The sequence below is a fragment of the Pelodiscus sinensis genome, chromosome 21 (genome assembly GCF_049634645.1).
Source record: "Pelodiscus sinensis isolate JC-2024 chromosome 21, ASM4963464v1, whole genome shotgun sequence".
In the NCBI taxonomy this organism is placed as follows: Eukaryota; Metazoa; Chordata; order Testudines; family Trionychidae; genus Pelodiscus; species Pelodiscus sinensis.
This window is the reverse complement of record NC_134731.1, coordinates 9820875-9838793: the sequence shown is the minus strand read 5'-3', so window position 1 is coordinate 9838793 and position 17919 is coordinate 9820875. Positions and strand designations below refer to the sequence as shown.

General features: G+C 45.7%; 1 protein-coding gene across 25 annotated transcripts in view; it reads left to right on the top strand.

Moving 5' to 3' along the window:
- The window catches only part of MSI2 (musashi RNA binding protein 2), a 470472-nt gene that overhangs the window by 393166 nt on the left and 59387 nt on the right, over nucleotides 1-17919 (top strand). The window lies entirely within an intron of this gene.

Here is a 17919-nt window from a genome sequence, read left to right as displayed (position 1 = left end):
AATGTTGCATATTAGATATGTTTACAGCAGAGATAATAAAAAAGACACGTTTATAGTGTTGGGGGAAGAATACCTATATGTTAAGCAAAGCCCTGTCATCATTTAAGAAAATAATACCTAGCAGAAGGACAAGAGTAGCCCTGTGCAGAACCTTCAGCTGATCAATAGCAGTGACTCCTCCTTAGAAGTTTGAAATTAAAATGCGTTTCTTTACCGGAATTCTATTTTCCTCCATCATAGTCATAGTGGGTTGTTATTGCAGGCTGACCCAACTTTTGGCTGTTGGAATTAATTCTTGGGGGGTTTAATTGATTGTTTTTAAGGACAATGAAGTGTTTAGATACGGAGGGAGAAGAGATATAAATATTGATACAAATTTTTCAGAGAAAAGAAAAATGTATTCACTTATGATGATTTATATTGCAGTAATGCTCAGAAGGCCCCGTCATGAACAAAAAAGCCCATGGTGCGAGGTGCTGTACACACAATAAAAAGACCAGTCCCTGCTCTAAAGAGCTGACAGTCTATGATATCTTGTAGGTTGTCCATTACAGGGAGTCCCCGGGTTACGTACAAGATAGGGACTGTAGGTTTGTTCTTAAGTTGAATTTGTATGTAAGTTGGAACTGGTACATATTGTAGGGGATACTCTAGCCAAACATTTCTCCAGAGCTGTTTTATTCTCTCACACCTCACTTCCTTCAGTCCTTTATTCTCAAGCTGAGGTGTCTGCTGAGAAAAGCCACTCCGCGTCTCCCTGGTCTGCTGGGGGCAGGCACTAGCTTCGCGTCTCCCTGTTCTCCTGGGGGGAAGCAGCTAGTGCAGGGTTGCCTCACCCCGTTTGTAAGTAGGGATCCGATGTAAGTCGGATCCATGTAACCCGAGGACTGCCTGTATTGGTGGTGTTTCTAAAAAATATCATTTTAAATCTGAAAGCATTAGTTCAGTCTCTTTCATGGTAGTTATTTCAAACCACATTACCTTATAGCCTGCTTAGTCTGTGAGTAACTGCTGTATATAAGCCATATTCATATAACCATAACAATTCTGTACACCTTACACATAATATTAAACGGTTACATTGTGGATTGGGGGGGAGGAGAGTTGGGGTGTCAGACGCGGGGTAGTTAAATAATGTACATTGAAGGCTCTGTTTAACAGCGTCACAGAGAAAGGAGAAATAATTACCTATTCACCAGCCTATGATGCGAAGAAGAAAATGCCACAAATTTGTAAGATTTAGTCTCCTCCTCCCACACATGTACAGAGGCAAAACAGACCTGCCAGACTCCTAGGCAAGGTGGCTCCATGCTCCTGCAAGGGCGGGGTCTCAGGCAGAAGGGGTGAGGCTGGAGCAGCCAGCCCTCAGTGCTTCCTGGACCATGTCCCTCCTCACCACCTCAGCGTCGTACAGAACGCACTGCCCGTGGCTCCAGTGGCAATTTAAAAGGCCTGGGACTCCATCCGCCACCACAATGGCCGGAGTCCTGGGCCCTTTAAATTGCCTGGCAGTTGCCCCCTTTACTCCCCACCCCCTCCCTACCCCCAGCCGTCATTGGGAGGCCTGCAAACAGTAGAGGCAAAGTTTGAGTGTCCTTCACCTGGGATGAGAGGCTGAATTGCATACATGCAGGTTACATGTGCTTCCGGTGAGCTGAGGACGCTTAACAATGTAGGTCATAAAGTAAAAAAAAAAAAAAATACCCCATTAAGTTCTGCTTACTTGGCAGGTGTGGGGGAGGGTTTTTCATAGGAAAGATTTGTACCTAGATCTTAACTCCCAACATAAATGTTGCAAATAGCCCTTTCCTTAGTTGTACTAGCCCCTATTTGGAATATTATGTTTCTGGATAGCTTGGTGGTAATAAGCACTTCCCATTTAGCCTCTCGTTCATAAATGCAAATTATATAGTATACACAGGCACACATACACAGACACCTTATAGTTCCTCTGTGGCGAAGAAGAGAGACAGGTGGAAAGAAAGCACCACATGTTACTTAATGTGCTACCAGAGATCAGAGTGATGGGTGCCGGATAGGGAGCTAAGTAGAATTCCTACAACAGGAATAAAGAAGCAGAAACTGAGCCAGTCTCTCAGAAAGGTGCAAGCCCTGACTCCCAGCAGAAGTCCCTGCACATTCATGGCATGTTTTATTTGAGAAGAATCTCATTTTCACTTGTACAGGCAAGAAAAATCGTCTGACCCCAAAAATATTACCTTGGCTAATAAATGTAGTGTGTGATTTTCAGAAGCAGTCAGTATTGGTCCAACTTTGTTCCCACTGGAGTCAGTGGTAAAACTCGCATTGATTTCAGTGGAAAGAAAGTTAGGCCAACACCCAGCACTTGTGAAGTTTCCAGCCCCTGTAAGGGCCCTTTGTCAACACAACAGCTTCCATGCGGTTTCCTGAACCTCCCACATAAGCACTTGTTAATGTTTCCCCGAATGTCATGTCTTTGATAAAGTTTCACACTTTATAAATGTTTTATAAACGAATGTCTTAAAAAGCCACTTGATAGAAAACGTCTCAGTGCAGTCAAGAACCTCTCAATATCATTGAGCTTCTTGTGGGCTATTGAAACATTCCGTACGGTCAGACATCTTAGGAATTGTCGCTCTGCGAGGAATCTCATTGGTTAGGTTCTAACTCTTCTACTGATCCATAACCCAGATGTTGAGATTGCTATTAGAGAGAGACAGGGTCATTGTTCTGAAAATGCGCAGTCTCTGCTGAAGGGGGAAAACTAGCCTACCTGTTTTGTTCTGTAGCTATGTTGTTTGAACCTAAACTGGATTCTCTGGGTTTCACAACTTCAGTGTAATAGCAGAGAGAGCTCTTAGATAGTAACTTCTGCTCCTAAAAGGCATTAGCGATAGCAAATGGAAAAAGTAATGAGAATAATTATTCACAGGAGCAAAGACTCATAAAGAAAACCCTCATGTATAGTAGAAATAACCCCATAGAAAGAGAACTGTGATTAAATAATGCTAATTCTGATATGGGCCTAAACCCTACCCCTCTTGAGTTAGCTAGCTGTAATTGACTGAATAGCATGCATTTGCTCATATAAATATTAAAATACAGATTTAAAATGTAACCTAATGCAGGGCCAGTCACAATGAGATCTTTTTTACAAAAATGTCCTCCAAAAATTGTCCCTTTTTTCCGTTGGACAATATTGAAATTAAAACTGTTTCAACCAGTTCTAGTAATAAGCTTACAAATCAGGTAGTTTAAATTGTACATTGCCTATAATTTGCAGACCACTCCTTGTCCCTACAAAGGTTGTAAGGCCAAATACTAAAACTGTCTAAGGCAGCGGTGGGCAAATACCGGCTCACGGGCAAGATCTGGTTCCCCAGGGTTAACCCCTGGCAGGCTGCCACTGTACTTACCTGCGCCTCTGCAGGTAGGGGTGCTTGCAGCTCCCATTGGTTGAGGATCACCGTGTGCAGCCAATGGGAGCTGCAGCAAGCAGTGTCCCGGTCTGCACCACTTTTCACAGCTCCCATTGGTCAGAAACAGCAATCTGTGGCTAATGGGAGCTGCAAGCACCCATACCTGCGGAGTCACAGGTAATCATAGCAGCAGCAGCCTGTTAGGGGCTAACCCTAATGAACCACCACCCATCTTATAGACCATCCCTGGTCTGAGGTGACCTGTATAGCACAGGGCCCACAATTTCACCCTGCCATTCCTACCGACAAGAGAATTATTCTTCCGTGGTATGGAAGTGAACTCGGTTGAACTCGGTTGAACTCAATAATGTGTGGCAGAACTAGAGCTTGTCTTTCAGAAAGGGATCTGATCCCAATTTATGGCCTTCAGGTGATAGAGATTTTACCATCTCTTGGTAATCTGGTCAAATGGTTAATATGCTAAAATGCATTTTATTTTCAATTTGATTTTTTGTCTTTCAGTGTATACAGTCATTGGCTTTAAATTAGAGAGCACATGCATATTGGATATCTTCCACTTTGTAGCACTTACACGTATAGATGGGTGTAAGTGCTACAGAGTTGAAGCTATAAGCTAAATGTTGAAGCAAAGAAGCTTATATTTCTGCAACTTTTGAAGCAACTGAAATAAGGTCCGTTGCACCTTGGCTGCACTTGAAATTTATACATTATTGTTATTCCCTTCAAGCCCTTATTCATTCAACAAGTGGCCAGAATTCAGAACTTTTATGGCGAGCCCGAATCTGTCAATTTCCTTCCCCCTTCAATGATGGTTTCATTAATCAGTTGGGTTTCTAAAATGAGAAATGTTTCCATCACTTCAGCTTCATGCTAAATAGAGAGAGCCCCTCTTGGAAATATGATTTAATTTAGAGTCCCTTTTACCTATGTCATCTTTGCAGCCTATAATTCTGTCTGTTTTACTAGTTACTAGATTAGGGGTGTCCACATTACTAAGTAAAGCACTGCATCTTGGGAATTGTTGTCTCTATGGCCCACATCTGGATTAACAGGGCAGTTGGTGGTGACATTACAGAAATCTGTGGGATGTTCATTAAACTGCTGTCGGCGGTGAACCATTGTAAAAACAGAATGAAAATAAAGTAGCTTTCAGCCTTAGATTTCTTTTAAAAAAGAAATATTTTTCCTAGAACGAACCATCTGCCTTTCAGAAGTTTGCCAGTTGTGTGTGGTGAAATAATTGCAGGGGGTTATTACACTTGAGAAGACACAACGATAACGCACAGACAAAATAGGGCAGCTTTGTCTCACTGATGCATAAAGTAATTACTGGACAAAAGTGCATCATTCCCATTTTAAAAGCCATCACCCAAGAGCTGTAAAGAGCTAAAAAATGGATCGTTTACAGGACATAAAGCGGAAGTGCCAAATTTTAAATTAACTGTATTTGGGTTTTATCATTTTTGTCCAAGTTCCAGAGGAGAAATATTGTGCATAATAACACCCATCTGCAAACACACACACTGTGTGAACTGCGTTACTGGCGTTGGATGTTGAGAATTCTCCTACACATTTTACATAGTGGGTGACTGTGCCTTGAACAACATGTTGGGCTGTGTAATGAGGTTCCCATTATGCATGATGTGCTTTATCAGAAGTTCACTAATTTCCTGACCTGGTGAAACAGATTTTAATAAGCTTGATATAATGCAGCATTTTAAGACAAAGGGAAACACTTAATGTGGCAGTCACAATAAAGAACTCTGAGGAGACTTGTAGATGTTAAAAATGTTAATAAGATTGATCAGAAGCTTGAGAAACGAATTTTTCATTTCCCCGGAGGCCTGCCTTGTAACTTCTTGTTTGTTCACCTCTATTTGGCATGTTATAGACTCGGTTGCCCCATTTCTTTAAAAATATATTGGTTTTACCTTCAAGGTAAGCTAAAATTTGCTTAGATATAATTTAAAGATGATTCTATGTCTGTCTGACTCATAGACATTAGAACGTTGAATAGAATCTTCAGTCATACCCAAGCAAATCAATTACCAAAATATTTTGCTGTGAATGCTTTGGTAGCGCCCAGAAATCTTTCATCACCTTTATATAAATGTTGATCTCTCTGGATTTTTTTTTCTTTTTCCCTAAACAGTATATGTTGGGTGTTTTTTGTTTGTTGTTAGGTTTTTGTGAGATTTTTTTTTTTTACGGGGGAATTAAGAGACAGTAGAAAAGTTAAGGTTGTAAATAGAAGGGGCATTGTCTATTTGACAGCCTTTTTCTGCACATGCATACAGCTAAACAAGACAGCTATACAGAGTTCTCACACACAAAAAAGTTTCATACTGGGGTGCTGCACAGTCCGACACTTTCAAAATTAAACATAAAGGTCCTACAAAAAGGATAACTGGCTAATGAAAAGAATAATGCAAAAGACAATCCATTTGGAATGACAGCTGTGAACCTTTTAAAGCTTTTCTGTGCTGATCAAAGCTACTGCTAACGTTGTCTGAAAAGAGGATATCAGTTCTCCTCCTCCCTCTTCTTTCCTATTCAACCTACAGACAATTTGAAATTCTAGATTTCACACTTTTTTTAAGATCAAGTAACTATGGTCTCTGCTCTGCCTAGCTAACTCATGGAAACAGGGCCGTGTATGTCTCTGTAGGTGCTGCCTATCTGTCCACACATTATTATTTACCATTTAAATTGTAATAGCATCTAGCAGGTTCACGCCCCCACATTGTGCTAGGTACAGGAGCCACTGCCCGCAGTAGCCGAAGCCCTGGGCCTTTTAAATCTCCGCCACAGCGCCAGGCCGGAGCAGCACAAATGGCTGGGGAGAGAGTACTACGTGCTCTGGGCAGTGCTGAGTGCCACCCTTCTGCCCTGGCCCTATCCCTTCTGGGACTGCGGAGGTGAAGGGCCTCCCCCATGTCGCTCAGGCACCACGGAGGCTGTTGGTTCTGCTGGCTAGGTGCTATGCATACAGCAAATTACAGTCGCTGACTCAAAGAGTTGAAATGACATATCTGCTTGGTAGGCTTAATTCTCTGAGAATAGTTCAATGTTGCCAACTCCCAGGATTATATCAGAAGTGTTGTGAGAGTTGTTGTTTTTCCTGAAACCCCAGCTTCTGGAGTCAGTTATGTGAGAATCTCATCTTTCATCTGCTATATAGTTGAGAGAGTTTGTCTGTGAGTGTGCTTGGCTATCTGTCCATCTGTTTGCTAACCCGTCCTAAACAGTAAGAGCTAGGGCCACCAAACTTGGTATGTCGCTTCCTCTTATCATAACTTAAAGCAAGGTCAGGGTTTGGTTCTGCCTGGATTGGGATTTCTTTTCATAAAACAGAGCAGGCTTTACTAGCAGACACAGTTATACTGTATAATGACCACCAGCGGGGGCAGAAAGAGCCAGAGATGAGGACTGGTACAGATGTAACTCCATTGAGGCAGCAGGGACCACTAGTGGAGAAAGGCACAGTTATCTACTATATATTTGAGAGAATTGTCTGTGTCCATCTGTCTGTCTATGCCCAGAATGTGATTGCTTCTCATAAAACCATACAGAAGAGACAGACTCACCAGGCAGGTTATAGGGGCTGACAAGGGGCGTGCCCCACCTTTCGAGACTGCCCCAGCCCCAAGCCTCCCACCCCCCAAGCACCCTTTAGGGAGGACTGGGGGGATGGCTGAAGCTTCCAATTCATACAGAGACACAGAAAACCATACAGAAAAGAGACAGAATCAGCAGGCAGGTAAAAGGGGCTGGCTGTGCCCTTCCCCCTCCTCCACTATCCCCGCCACCCCCCCGCAGGACTGTCCTAGTTTTATATAAAGGAAGGTTCTCATATCCATAGTTGTAAAGAAAAGCTGACCTGCATACAGCCCAAGCACTCAGAAAACAGCAGGCACATGAAAAGGACACCACACTTATTTAGAGACAAAACTCATGATTTTTAAACTAAGCTCATGACATATTTGAGGCCTGATTAGTGGTTTTTGAACATTTGGCCTGGGCAGTAACACTTGCTTTTTAATGTTTTAATGTTACCGCCTTTAAAAAGAGTGACTGCTGAAACGTAAAGCAAAGCCGCAGCTCCTGGGTTACAAAATATGGCCCTTGTTTTCGGCTGTGCTGGCACCCACGGCTCTGCCTTTATCTGCAGGGGCTCAGCGTTTCTGAAAATCAGACCAGAAATGCTGGTCTAATTATTTCTCTGTGCTCTTACCAAGGAAAAGAGGAACATTTGTGGAACGGGGAGACAGGGTTTGTGCTAACGAGCGCGAGGCACTAGTCAGAGCATTTGTTCTTTTCCTTTGTCTAGAACATGGGCTCCCAAACTGGGGTGCGTGCCTCCTTGGGGGGCCGTGAAGAAATTCCAGGGGGGGCACAAGGTGACCCTGCCTTCCCCCCCCCATCAAATTTTGCTGCCCTGTTCAGTTCCCTTTTTTTTTTCCCTCAAGTTTTGCTGCTGTTTCGGGGGGGGGGGGGGTTCAAAAATCAAAAAGGGGGGTGTGATGCCAAAAAGTTTGGGAACCACTGGTCTAGAAGCTGGCTTTTCCAGGGGCACTGAAAAGCTAGAGCTGCATTAGGGCTTTGCTCCCCAGCACTACTACTGGTATGTGAGGCCCAGAACTAGACTCCAATGCCAAAATCAGTGCGGAGGGCTAGCCAGGCTGGAGGTGTGACTGCTGATAGCTGTTGCTCCCACTCCTAATTATGGTTCAGTGCTATCCTGGTGGAGAAGCCTTTGGGACTTACCCTTACCATCAGCCCTGATGGGGAAGAATATGCTGTCCCGTTAGGCTTACCACAACTTTAGAAAAAGGTGCTACTGAATGCTATGCTATTTAAGAGCAATAGGATTGTAATCCTTTTATTCTTTAGATCATGGGTTCCCAAACTGGGGGAGGGGGAGCAAGAAATTCCAGGGGGGGCACGAGGTGACTCAGCCTCCCCCCCATCAAGTTGTGCTGCCTACTCAGTCCTTTTTTGGGAGGGGGCGGGGGTTTGAGGGTTTTTCAAAAATCAAAAAGGGGGGCGTGATGCTTTAGATGGTTTGTTCACCAACATTTTTTGCCTCCTCCTTTCCTCCTCCTGTGCTTCCCTAGCAATGGGAACCACGCTTCTTGGGTAGGTCTCCTTTGTATTGAGTTGGCTTATGCCGCTCACTCTTTCTTGAGCTCGTATCTCCAAAATCCCATTTTATAGGGTTTCACTCTCCTCATATCCACACACAAGGATGTTACTTTCCCATGTACTGAACTGTTAATTGTGCCATGAGGACCCAACCCCATTGTGCTGGGTGTGCCTATCTAGCAACTTCCTCAGAGTTTCCTCAATCTAAGTTGATAAGGGAACAGAGGGAGGTAAGGAGAAATCTGTGGCCAGCAAAGATAAGCACAATAAGGAATTTTAAAAATATATTAGGACAAAAAAAAAAAGAATCCTAACCATGATCCATTATCAAATGGAAATGGTTGACTTAATAATAATAATGCAGACATGCTCAATGAATATTAAAGTTCTGCATTGAGGGGGGAAGACAAATTATGCGGTTTCATCATAGGGTGATAAACCTTTTCATTCCACTAGTATCTCATAAGAATATTAAATAGCAGCTACTAAAGCAAAATATTTTTAAAAGAGCAGATCCAAATAACTTGCATTCAGGAGTTTTAAAAGAGCTGTCCGAGGAGCTCACTGTACAGTTATGTTCCCTTTCAATGAGTTTTGGAATAGTAGGGAAGTTCCAGAAGACTAGAAGAACACTAATGTTGTACCAGTATTTTTAAAGGGTAAATAGGGTGACTCAAGTAGTTATAATGTTCTTAATTTGGCATTGATCCTGAGCAAGATGATGGAGCTGCTGGTACAGGACTCAGTTCAGTAAATAAAAAAAGGAGGGTAATGTCATTAATGCTAATTAACATGGGCTAATGGCAAATTAATCCTGTTTAACTTAACACTATATTTTTTATGAATTTACAGATTTGGCTGATTAAAAATATCAGCTTTAAAGTAACATACTAAAGACTTCTGTAAGGCATTTGACTTGCTGCTGTTCCACATCATTTTGATTAAAAAACTAGACTGGTAGAATACAACTAATATGAGATACATTAATTGGATTAAAAAATGACCGACTATCAAAATGTAAGGGAAACAGGGAATCATCATCGAGTGGGTGTGTTTTCTATTGAAGTCTGTCAGGGACTGATTTTTGGTCCTTTGTTGTTTAACATTTTTATCGATCACTTGGAAGAAAACATAAAATAATCAGGGATAAAAGTTTGCAGATGACCCAGAAATTGGGGGAGTGATTTAATAATGAGGGCTGTCACTGGTACAGAGCACGATGGACTGCTTGTTAAGCTGAATACAAGCAAAATCAATATGCATTTTAATACATCTCAATGTAAACATATCTGTCTAGGAACAAAGAATTTAGGCCATGCTTACAGGATAGGAGGGATTCTAATCCAGGAAGCAGTGACACTGAAGAAGATAATCCGCTGTAGTCAGTTGGGCAAAGGTGATCCTTGCGTGCATAGACAAGGGAATGGAGTAAAGAGGTTATTTTACCCCTGTATTTGGCATTGCCGCATCTTCTGCTAGAATACCATGTACAGTTCCAGGATTCACAGCGCAAGAGGGATGTTTAAAAATTGGAGAGGGTTCAAAGAAAAGCCACAAGAAAGATTAAAAGGTTTTTTAAAAAAGTCTTAGAGTGATAGACTCACGGAGCTCAATCTATTTAGCGTAAGGGTTGCCTTGATTGTCTGTTAGCAGAGGTTGAACATCTGTAGTCTGGCATCCAGGGTCCTGACGGTGCCAAACCAAAGAATTTGCCAGACCTTGGGAGGTCAATATTGTCTAGCAGCATTACCAACACTTCCACTGAGCTCTTAGAAGACATTTAGGGGTAAACAGGAGCTAAAGAACAGCATAGAACACTGACAGCCAGGACTGGTGGCTGTAAACAAACTTTATGGGACTGTGGGAAACTTGGCCACACAGATGATAAGTGGACATCTGGCTAATTAAAATCATGCTGAACTAGAGCGGTTTAACTTGTATCTACCTGGGGAACAAATACTTGATAAGGGCTCTTCAGTCTAACAGGGAAAGGTAGAACACTATCTAGTGGCTGAAAGTTGAAGCTAGAGAAATTCAGGCTGGAAATGAGGCGTAAAATGTTAACAGAATAATGAACTATTGGAACAGTGTACTAAGGGTTGTGGTGGATTCACCATCGCTGGCCATTGTTACATCAAGATTGGGTGTTTTTCTAAAAGATCTGTTCCATAACTATTTTGGGGACGTTCTCTGGCCTGTGTTATATTGGAGGTTGGCCTAGATTCTCACAATGATTCCTTCTGACCTTGGTATCTATGAATAGATGATGGATAAAGGCCAGTAGAAATAGGATGGTATCCCCATTTTTCTACACATAGAAAAGTCTTTGATAGAGCAAGAAACTCAGCCTAAGTCTCCTGATTTCTAGCCTTAGGCACAAGACGATCCTTCCTTCTTTATGCTAAGACTACAAGATTTACCCAGCATTGTTCGGGTCTTTAACTCAATTAATTTTTGTTTTTTAGAAAATAAAATGAAAATGGCCGTGCTTCATTTAAATCAGGGGTGGCCAAAAAAAGAGCCAAAACAGCATCGGAAAAATTGCAAAGAGCCACACCAGAATTGTCAAGCAAAAAAAAGCCCCCCCAGAACAGAACTGTTGAGCAAAAAAAAAATTTAAAAATTTAAAAAAATTTTTTTAAAGGAGGCTGCCCCTTTAAGACGGCCACCCTCTTGGGCGCCATTTTTAAAATCCTGCAGCTCTGAACCAGTAAGCACAGGGAGGCCGGCGGGGGGGGGGGGGGGGGGTGGTGAGGGAGCCACGGGAGGGGGCGCAGGAGCGGCTTCACGAGCTGCACTTTTGGGAGGCAAGAGCCACATGCGGCTCGCGAGCGGTGGATTGGCCACAGCTGATTTAAATCTTTGCTCTGGGGTTGGGCTGGGGATGAGGGGTTCGATATGCAGTCTGCCCCATGGGGAGAGGACTCCTCCAGCCCTCTCCCATCACAGCAGCTTGGGGCTAGGTGAGAAGTGCCTCTCCAGGGTCGCTGTAGTTCCATGGAGAGAAGGGTGCATGTCCTTTGGCTGGGGCCAGTCCAAGTTCATCTGCCCCCTATGCTCCCAGCCAGAGTGAGGAATGCAGCAAATTGGGCGCTTTTCTCTTGCTCCCTGATGAAGGGAAACAGCTAGAAATGTTCCTGTATGACCAGGGCTGGGAGCTGAAGTCCCCACTGCCCTCCCTAACCAGCATCTGGGGGGGTGGTGGCAGGCTTGGGATTGGGGCATTCCCAGACGAGGAAGGAGGAATACGTCCGCAGCCAGCCCCTTTCACCTGCCAGGTGATTCTGTCTCTTTTCTATTTGGTTTTCTGAGATGCAATCCCATTCAGGCACATCCCATTTTCCTGCCACAACCAAACCCTGACCTGGATTTAAATTATGCTAAGAGGAAGCTGTATACTGAATTTGGTGTTGCTAGCGCTTACTGTTCAGGTGGAGGAGTTCCTGAACAAACAGATGGACAGACTGACTGACAGACAAAAGCAAATCTATAGTAGATTGCTGGGTGATTCATTGACTCCACTGTTGCGTGTTGGTTAGTTTATACCTTCCCTTTTGTTCTCTGACAACCTTGTCTTGCCATGCAGCCTGGTCAAAGCCAACCGAGGCAGTTTTGAAGAATCTCTTGTATTCTATTCCTTCCCTCGCCCTCCCTCCATCCTCCGGCCTCAGCCAACAGGAAAGGGCATGGGGGAATGTCCTCATGAAAGTTGGCAGCTAGTCACAATAGTTGACTGGGCTTGTTCCTGAATGATGCTGGGGTGCTCCGGTGTGATGCTTCCACAACTCTGCATCCAGCTCAGCATTGGGTGACCCAGACAGGCAACTCAAATTCTCTCTAGTGAGCTCAGCCTTCCAGAGCCCAGCAGTCACACGCAAGAGGCTTTTCTGATACAGTTGTCAGACCTCATTCCCGTGTTTGTCTTGGAGCTGGCCTCGGTGCTCTGCACAAGCTCCTTTGTAGTCCAGGAGATACTCCCAGTAACAGTGACTGTTTAATCTTCTAGAGCGCATTTCAGCTGAGCATCTGAGATCACTTCTCGGGCACTAATTCATCAATTCTGTCAACATACTGCTGAGGTGGGCACGGGGCCTTTCCTCCATGCTGCATGTGGGTAAACTGAGGCACAGACAGGCTTGCCCCAGGCCACACAGTGAGTCAATTTCAGAGCTAGGAGAGTCCCTATCTGGTGATCTGTTCACTGGACCATGCCCCTCTCGTGATCTTTAACTGGTGCCAATGTCTTAGAGCTGTTATCTAGTAAAATGTGCTTGGTCAGTCCCAGGCACTGAACCGGGCACCTGCAGAGCTGAAGGCATTAGCCTAAAGAGCCGAAAAACTCTCAAGTTGGAGGCTGTAAGGCTATGTGTACACTACAGTTTTCTCGGCAAAAAATATGCTAATGAGGGACTCATTTGCATGAGTCGGGAACTCATTTGCATATTTTCTGCCGATCCGTTTTTGCACTGGGGTTTTTGCACCCAAAAAAAAAAAAATCCACAGTTTGTTTTTGTGCAAAAACCCCAGCACAAAAACAGATCCACAGAAAATATGCAGATGAGATTGCGCCTCATACAAAAGAGTCCCTCATTAGCATATTTTTTCCTGAGAAAAACTCGTGGTGTAGACGTAGCCTAACAGACTTGCATTCTCTGTAGCTCAGGCACAGAGGGGGGGAGCAAAAACTGCTCCGACCAGAGGGTTACAGGCTTACCGTGGACAGAGGGCTATTGTTCTGAGTGGTTGAGGGCGCACAGCTGTTCAGATGCCAGGCAGGCTCCCACTTCTGTGGCAGCAGCCTTTTTGGCTGATATTGAGGTGTGGACCAAGGGCCTGTAGGCTACAAGCATTAGTATGGGCAGCCTGAGGTAAAGTCAGCTCCCAGCCTGAGAGCCCCCACAGAGGGCTCGGCTCAGAGGGAGGCCATGTAATGTGATACAGGAGCACGTCCAGAGAACTGGCAGCGAGGTGGCTCCTCACTCAGATTTTAAATGGGGTTGTCAGAGATGGAGAAACTCAGAAGCCCGCACCGAGGGCTCTGGCGCTAACTGGGTTGTAAGTAATGTCACAATGAATTCAATAGGTTTTGGTTCACTCCTGAGTCTCAGTGATGGGTATATTGACTGGGTCATTGAGAAAAGTTTACTCGTGCTCTATTGTGTTCACCCTCCCTTCTTCTTAGACCTGCCGGCTGTGAGCAGAGTGTACCAAGCGCCTGTTGTTTTTAAGATGCTTGGGACCCATGCAGAACTGTGCCCGCCTGGCTATTCGACACAAGCAGGCCAATTGACGATGCGAGGTCAGGTTTCCAGCGGAACTAGTTAGGGGGGACACCAGGGGCTCGGGGTTGCAAGCTGGGACCAAGCTGTTCCCAGTCACACACTGGGCCTTTCGATGTGTAACACTGGCCTTCTATGCATGTGGCTAGCGGTCTCTCTCCCAGAACGCCATAGGCCTGCGGTATCACGCTTCGCTGATGAAAACTGGGCATGACGCTTCCACTGAGATTAATTTCATTTAAGCTCCAGCCTAGAAGCAGGGATCATGTTGCACGATGGATGTAAGAACGGCCATACTGGCTCAGACCAAAGGTCCATCTAGCCCAGTGTCCTGTCTGCTGACAGTGGCCAATACCAGATGCCCCAGTGGGAATGAACAGAGCAGTAAACATTGAGGGGTCCGTCCTCTATCACCCATTCCCTGCATCTGACAAACAGAGACTAGGACCACCATCCCTGCCCCCTAATAGCCATTGATGGACCTACCCTCCATGAATTTATCTAGCTCTTTTTTGAACCCTGTTAAAGTCCTGGTCTTCACAACTTCCTCTGGCAACTGTGCATTGTGTGAAAAAATACTTCCTTTTGCACTTGACAAAATTACTGTACTTAGTGATGGACGTGGGGGGGCAGTTGTCATTCAGTCACACATTGTTTTGAAAAATTACTGCAGTTCTCAACTTTTTTACCACAGTCTGTGTACAGACATGTTGCTGACAGTTCCTGTGCAGGTACAAAAGAGGTGTAGTCTGTAGCTTACATCAAGGGGGCAGGCCTGGGCAAAATATGGCCCACAGCCAGATCCGGCCCACCAAGCCATTGGATCTGGCTCGCAGACACTGTGGGGAGCCCCAGGCAGGCTCCCCACTTGCCTCACCCTACCTGCACAGTGCTGAAAAACAGGGCTGCGGGGCGGAAGGGAGAGGAGAGAGATTTTTGGAGCTGCTCCTGCCTCCAGCACAATCTCATTGGCCGGTTTGTGGCCAGAAATTGGCCAATGGGAGCTGCTAGTTTCAATAACCAGTAGCCATGAAGCACAAGGAGCTCCAGAGCACATGGCTGCAGCCTGTGTGGGAGAAGGGCAGCCAGAGAGGCAGGGAGGCTGATTCAGGAATGGCTGCTGGCTGGTAAGTCTCCTGGCCAGAGCCTGCTTCTGACACCCCAGTCCCTCCTTCCCCAACCCTCTGCCCCGCAATATACCCAAAACCTCTGCCCCCACTCCTGCCCCCTACCTCACACACCCAAATCCTCTGTCCCCCTCCTGTCCCCATATCCCGCCCCAGATCACAGTCCCCTCCTGACTTAGCTCAAAACCCAAATTCCCTGCAACCCTTCCTATACTCCAATTCCCTGCCCTAGGTCACACTCCCACCCCCTGTATTCCAGTCCAGTGCCCCAAGTCACAACTGCCTCCTTCGCCCAAACTCCCTCCCTTACCCCAAGCTCCCTTCTGCACCCAACCTCCGTACCAGACCCCGCACCTCTTCCATTGATATCATGGAAGAATGCGGCCCTCGACCAGTTACCAAATTCTTGGAGTGGCCCCCATCAAAAATTATTGCCCACCCCTACGCTACGGGTAGGTGGGGGAAATGGATCCCTGAGGCTTGTTTCGTTTTGTTGCCTTCGCACCGCACACAGCGTCCCCACAGGAGTTCCCTGTAGGGTGAGTGCTTGTGCAGCCACCTAGTAAGAAGCAAAAAAAAAAGCAAACAAACCCCTCTCTGAGAAACAGAAAGACGTTCCCTACATTCCCCCACATACCAGAGCCTAGGGCTAGTGGATTTTGTCGGCTCCCCTAGGCTCTGGAATCGAGCCAAAAATAAGGGGTTCATTGTGTAGAAGGGGGCTGCCAGGAAGTAGGCCTGGAGTATGGGGTCTGGGAGGGAATGTGCAGGAGCGGGCTGAAGGTGGGAGGAGGTTGCAGGAGCAGACTGGGGATGGGAGTGTGGGTGGGAGAAGTGGGTTGGGTGTGCGGGGTCTGGGCAATGGAGGAGACGGTTACCTGGCACAGCTCCCCAGAGACGCACATGGCTCCGTATCCCCCCACCGCTGCCAGGTACCGCTCCCTGCTGCTCCTATTGGCCTCGTTTACGGCCAATCGGAGCGGAGAAGGAAAAGCCTCCAGACAGCACTTGCCTGCACGGCTGTTTCCCCAACCAGGGGGAGGGGAAGGCAGCGGGGGAGTGGCAACATGTGGAGCCGCTCCCTCCCCTGCCATGCAGAGCCGGGGGTCAGATCTGGCCCCAGCTCACCTGACTCTTGCCCTCAAAGCTCAGGGCTCTCCCCTTTCCCCCCCCCCCCACACACACAGTGGGGAGCTAGCTCCCTGATTCTGGATGGGGGAGCCCCGAGCTGCTGGATCCAGATTTAGTCAAGCTGGGGTCCGGATCTGGCTCCCGGGCCGTAGGTTATCCACCTCTCCTCTAAAGCCTGCTCTGCTCTCCCCTCCCATTCTCTATACTGTGGCCCCTCAATTAGTAGCAAGGTTGCTCCTGGGATCAGGGAGGAGGTGGGCTGCTGCATCTGCAATTTGGCAACTAACTGGGTGGATTAGTTGACCCAGCTGCACTGTAGGTGCATCAGCAGGTAGATCTCCCCTTGTGCTCAAATCCTTTTTGTCTCTGCCCCACGTTCCAGCAAAGGCATCCTGAGACCTTTGCTAGCTTCCTCCTTCTCTAATCGGTCGTGGAACATAGGCCTAAGAGAGGAGATGGGGGTGTAAAAAAAGTGTGTATGTGGAGGGGTGGGGGAGAGGACTCACTGATCTTCTAGGAAGATAGGAAGAGCATGTGCTCTGAGCTACAGACATACAAGGGGTCTGATGTTCATTTAAGCTAAGGCCTCTTTACATGGGGACTTAAAGTGGGTATAAATATAACTGCTACTCATTTCAACACCCTGTCAGGCAAGTGGAGTCAGCTTTAAGGCTGTAAATGACAACTGGGCCTGGGGAGATTATGGTTTTGCAGAGGGATTTAAAAACAACAGCAAAGGCTCAGGTAGTGGGTTTTCAGTTGAATTTCCAAACTGAAATCTTCCATGCCTAGCGAGTCACACAAGGTTGGAGTTTAAGTAATCTAGAATAAGGAGTGGTCCTGTGGCACTTTAGAGACTAACAAAAATATATATACAGTATCACGACCTTTCTTGGGTAAAACCCACAAAAGCTCATGATCCTATATATCTGTGTTAGTCTCTAGGGCTGTGTCTACACTGCACCCCTTTTCCGGAAAAGGGATGCAGATTAGACAAGTCAGAATTGCAAATGCAGCGGGGATTTACATTTTCCCCGCTGCATTTGCATAAACATGGCTGCCGCTTTTTTCCGGCTCGGGGCTTTGCTGGAAAAAAGCGCCAGTCTAGACAGGGATCTTTCGGAAAATAAAGCCTTTTCCGAAAGGTCCCTTATTCCTCTTAAAGTCAGGAATAAGGGACCTTTCGGAAAAGACTTTATTTTCTGAAAGATCCCTGTCTAGACTGGCGCTTTTTTCCAGCAAAGCCCCGAGCCGGAAAAAAGCGGCAGCCATGTTCATGCAAATGCAGCGGGGAAAATGTAAATCCCTGCTGCATTTGCAATTCCGACTTGTCTAATCTGCATCCCTTTTCCGGAAAAGGGGTGCAGTGTAGACACAGCCTAAAGGTACGTCTACACTGCCGAGCTATTTTGGGATACTAGAAATATCCGAAAATAGCTATTCCGCGTCTATTGAAGCAGCCCGTTATTTCAAAGTAAATTTAGAAATATTGGGCGTCTTATTCCGACATCCCGGTAATCCTCATTTCACGAGCGTTAAGGGGAATTTTGGAATAGTGACTTATTTTGAAATTTGGCACTGTCAAATTACGAAATAAGGTATTGTGAAATAAACTAAGCAATTTGTGTAGCACAAATTGCGTAGCTTACTTCTAGCTAAGGGTGCTGGGTAGATGCACTCTACAGTGTCACAGGACTACTCGTTGTTTTTAAAATTACAGAGTAACATAGCTACCCCTCTGAGACTTTTTAATATAGAATAATTTGTCAGTTGCCTATTCTGAGACTTAATGCGAGATTCTTGTTGTTTTATGTG